The following is a 5293-nucleotide window of genomic DNA, read 5'->3' as shown; positions in this document are numbered from 1 at the left end:
GCCCAGCCGAGCCCAGCCGCGCGCGCCCCGTGCCGGCCGCGCGCCCGCCCCCCCCCCCCCCCCCCCCGCGCCCCTCCCTCGTGGGCTCGTCCGTAGCGCCGCGTGCGGGCGGCGGGAGGAACCAACGGCGGGGGGTGGGGGAGGAGGAGGTGGGCACGGGCAGGTGCGGGGGGCCCGCGCTCTCCCTCCCTTCAGCGAGCCCGAGCGGCGGCCCGGACACCGGGATGGGACTCCGGGCGCTGTGACAGTGGGACAGCCGCTGTCACCGAGCTGTGGGCACCGGCACTGTGAAAGTGTGACAGCTGCTGTCACTGGGATATGGGCATGGACACTGTCACCGAGCTGTGGGCACAAACACTGTCACCAAGATGCAGGCACGGGCACTGTGACAGTGTGACAGCCGCTGTCACCGAGCTGTGGGCACGGGCACTGTGGCAGTGTGACAGTCACTGTCACCGAGCCGTGGGCACAGACACTGTCACAGCCACTGTCACTGAGGTGCAGGCGCGGGCACTGTGACAGTGGGGCAGCCACTGTCCCCGAGCTGTGGGCATGGCCACTACAGCACAGCTGTGGGCACTGTGGATAGCCAGTGCCACTGTGCTGTGGCCGTGGTCACTGTGCCATGGCTGGGGACACCCCAGAACAGCCAAGATACTTTGCCATTGCCAGGGTCACGGTGCTGTTCCAAGAATTATTGTTCTAGGGTCACTGTGCTGCTTTTGGGGATAGCATGCCATGGGCAGGGCTGTGGTGTCCTTGCAAGGGTCACCATCCCATGCTAGTGTCACCAGGCAATGGCAAAGGCTGCCTGGGCTATGGCCCTGTGAGCAGCTGGGCTGTTGGCAGGAGGGCAATGCCATGGCCTGGAGCACAGGGACTCACCAAACTGCTCAGCTCAGCTCTGGTGTGGACACTGACTGTAAAATAAACTGACCCCTTCTGTGCCCAGACCCCCCAGAAAGAGTGGCTGTCACCCTTTGGGGACCCTCAGAGGCCCTGGAGCCAGGAGGGCTCTCAGACCTGGCATGAGCCAAGGCTCTGCTGGCCATTCACCAGGGCCAGTGGCCAAGAGCAGAGGGCATGGTTTGGCAGCTGCTCTTTGCTGTTGCACACTCATAGCTGGTGCAAGAAAAGGGAAGTGAAAATGGAAGGGGCTGACCTCTCGCTTTCCTCACGCACGGAAGGAGGCACCCAGAGCTGCCATGGGACGGGAGGAGGCCAAGCCCCATCCCTGCTCCCTCCCCATGGACAGCAGGAAGGAAGAAAAAGAAGAACCTTAGAGGGAAACCCTCGATTACTGCGGAGGGAGTTCCCCCCGCGGCTCCAGGACCATGTCCTGAGTTGGTTTTCACAGCACCGCGATGCTGATCCCGGTTCCATAGATACCGATGCCATGACAACCCTGACATCATCCCTGCTCCGGACGGGAGCTGCCGGGAAAGGCGCAGGGAGGAGGAGCACGCCCGCCCTGCTGCCACGGGGCTGTGGGCTTCTCCCGGCCCCGGCACAGCTCTCCTGCCCCACTGCAGCCCCGTTCCCCTTGCAGGGACCCTGTCACTGCCACAGCACTCGGGGTACCTGTGGGGCAGGTGTGTCTCACCCCTCACACACACGATGCAGTCACAGAGCAAAGCATTCCCGTGTGCTGGATCCGGTTTCCAGCTCCTTTCGGCTTTTTGCATCTCTGTCAGTCTGTTCCTTCTGGCAGCTTGGGATCAGGATTTAACTGTTGAGGCTCATAATGATGCCACGCAGTTTTTCTCAATTACAGGTGAGTCATCATCTCTCCAGGTCTATTTCTGACTCCCAGCAGGAAAAGCAGAACTCAGCCCTTCATTCCTCAATGTCACCAGCTCAGTAACCAGCACATTTTTCTAAGCAAAACTGAAAAGGCCATGAAGAGAACGGCAGGTTGGTCCCTCCTGCTTTCTGCTGGCAGGATGCCTCATGGAGCTGGCCAGGGATGGTACCCCAGTGCCAAGAGCATCATTGCCAGCTCATCCCTGAATTGCAGGTCAGGAACAAAGACCAAATTAACTTGAAGGGATTACCCGAGGTGAGATTTTCAATCAGCTTCAGCAGTTTAGAAGCAGCTGTTTCAGCATCCTCAAAAATCAGTTTCATGCTTTGGGAACAAACCATCCCAAACCCATCAGAGTTCCATGTGATGGCAAGGGCTGCCCTGCTCCTTGAGGATGGCCAATGCCAGGGAGGCAGTGTGTTCCAGGGATACAGCACAGGGAATCAGCTGGACCTCTGGGCTCTGCTCCTGCTTTTCCAATGATGTTGGGAAAGCCACTTCTTTCTCCCTCTTCCTAATGTGTCTTGCCCAGCTCATCTGTCCCAGCTGGAGCAGGCATATTTTGGACAATCCAAAGCACAAGGGAGCAGGACATTGCCTGAATCTTTGAGATGCTACCCTAGAACAAATCATGACCATTTCCAGACAGGTATATGGTTTATATATTTGTATATGGCATGACCTTGGTGCACCAGGCACTGAAACCTCTGCTCCTAAATTTGTCCTTCCTTTGGGGTCCATCCCCCCAACTTCTGCTGTGTGCAGTGTTTATACAAACATTGCCCACATCACGGGGTGCCAGTTTTCTTCCCCTGCTCCAGCTCAGATAAAGCACAGGAGGTATCTCCAGCCCACATACAAACTGTCTTTCTGTCTCGCTTCCTATTGCTGCAAATCAACAGATACGCAGAGGCAGCCAATAACAGGGAAGGAGATTGCACCTTCCACATTTCCCCCATCAAATGGAGAACAGCAGCCTTTGGAAATGGCACTTCCCAGAGCATTTGTTCAGTTTGAGCAAGTTTTGTCTGTATTTACCATTCCCCCTGGATTCCAGGGACAGGGAATGAACAGAGCAGCATGCAGACTACTGCCCAAGAGCTGCCCTTGTTTTTATTTTGCATGAGTTTAATTAAAGGTAGTGGAAAACCAGTATTTGCTTTCTGCTTCTTCTGGTCATGCCAACTTCTTATCTTTGTCTTTATCACAGAAAAACCTATCAGGTTTTCTCAGGGCTAAGTATGTGAGCATGATAACCTGGAGGGGACAAGATGTGGGGCTTTCTCCTTCTTCAAAACATGTTCCAGTCAGCCAAGGGCTGCGATCAGGACCCTTTAGGTACTGGAAGGGGTTCCAAGGTCTCCTTGGAACCTTCTCTTCTCCAGGCTGGACACCCCCAGGTCTTCCAGCCTGGCTCCAGAGCAGAGGGCTCCAGCCCTGTTATCAGTGACCTCAACAGATCCACATCTTCCTTGTCTGTGGGGGCCCAGGGCTGCACAGAGTGCTCCAGATAGGAAAAGCAATGTGAAACCACCTTGTTCTGGGAGCAGCTGCACTAATGTGTGCTTGGAGTGAAGCAATCCCAGCGTGCAGGACACAGCCTGGCTGCAGTGCCTGGCCCAAGGGAGCTGGACAGGCTCTGGACACGAATTCCAGCCACTGACTTCAGCAGCTCCCTGCGGTCTGAGCCTGCCCTGGCATGGGCGTGGGCGGGAAAACAGCTTGTGCTTCACATTCCCTGGGCAGCAGGCTTGAAGCAGCACTTTGATAGATGCTCGTTTAGCTGTTGCTCTGAGATGCTTTGCTTGCCATTCATTAGAGTTTAGCTGATGCTGCTTTCAGCCATCAGGAAAATGAGAGTTGGTGGGAATATTGAGAAGAGCTTAGAAGTCCACAGGGGCCAGTGGCAGAGAGAATGGGCTTCCTGATGAGCCCACTTAGCCCACTATCACTAGAAAGCTCTTGTCTTCATGCTTTCCACACTAAGAGATCCAAAAATATCTGGAAGATCATTTATTAGCTGGTTACTCATCTGCTTGTGAAACGTTTCTCAGGTGGGATTCAGCACTTACTGTACATGGATAAACCCAGGATAAGTATGCCAGAAAAAACTGTGGAAAACTTTGCTGACTGAAATCACCAAGGGAAGACTGGGATAACAGAACTCAGTGAGATGAGGTAGCTTTGGTGTTGAACAGGGGAGTTGGTATCTTGCTTGCGTAAAACCCAAACCGAACCAAACCCCAAAGGGTTTCAAAACGCCTCTCAGTGGTGCAGCCACAGCCTCAACGGCTCAGGAGGAAACTCGGCATCTACTCCCCCAAATATTTCAGCATGAAAAGTTTGGGGGTTTGGCAAACCAGAACCTAATCTGATTCAGCCACTGCTCCCCACCTTGGGAGGAGCTTGAAAAATAGGAACAAGGTCTTTTGCTGTTCCCCAAACTGGTCTCCTTAAGAACACACCGGCAAGTCCCAGCGTGCTGGGGACGTGCCAGCCAACAGCTGATGTTGCTGCTTGTCACCTGTGTGAGCAGGTACAAGGACATGGGGCAGCTCAAGCCATACTGAACATGAAGAGCTTCCACAACTCTCATTTGAGCTGCAGGAAGCTTTGCTGCCAAAATACACTGAGAATAAGAAAAGCTTTGTTTCTCAACTGAACACAACCCTAACAGGCCCTCAGATTCACAAGCAGGATGCAACCTGATGGAAAAGAGATTAGTGGGATGGATGGAGATGAGGGGTTTTATAACTGTGAACACTCTCAGGCCCAGGCTTGTGCAGCACAAGCACATTAAAACAGCCTCCTTGAAAGACATTTTCACCTAAACAGAAAATACAGGCGAAGGCTGCCCTAACAGCTATTTTTACCCCCTTATGCAGAAGTGGAAGTGTGGCTGCAGAAGATGAAGTGACTTACCTGGTATCTAGCAAGAAGCTTATGACTAAAAAAGAACTGAATTTTGATCTCTAGAACCACCAGCCATGTGCTCTGGTGATGAGGGCATTGTCTTTTATACCTTGTATATCTTTTATCCCATCTAAGCAACAGAACATGAGTCACAGTTACAGAATCCACTTTTTTTTTAAATGAATATCTGGATGGAAAAAGCAAGGAAACCCAGCGTTGCCTGACCATACTCAGAATTCACAGGGCAATTCTCCATCCAGCACTGGGACTTGAGCTTAGAACTAAAGCTTGGTTCTCTGGGAAGCAGGGAAGGTTTTAGGGGTTGCACGAAATGCCTGGTGGGACAGACATTACTCTAACTCATCTGTTTCCTTTCTCACGGATCTGCTAACCCAAAGCAAAACTCCCACAAAACTCTGTGGAATTTCTTCCTACCTTTTTCCATGCAAGAGTAGGTGATAACAATGCCAAAGAAGTTGGATCCCTCCTCTGGCTGTTCCATGACTGCTGTGCATTGTTCCCTGCACTCACCTCTGGTCTGTGCAGGAGCCCTGTCACTGTTACAAAATTATCCAG

This window comes from Zosterops lateralis, assembly GCF_965231275.1.
Source record: "Zosterops lateralis genome assembly, chromosome: 15".
Lineage (NCBI taxonomy): Eukaryota > Metazoa > Chordata > Aves > Passeriformes > Zosteropidae > Zosterops > Zosterops lateralis.
The sequence above is the reverse complement of the archived record's forward strand: the minus strand, read 5'-3'. Positions refer to the sequence as shown.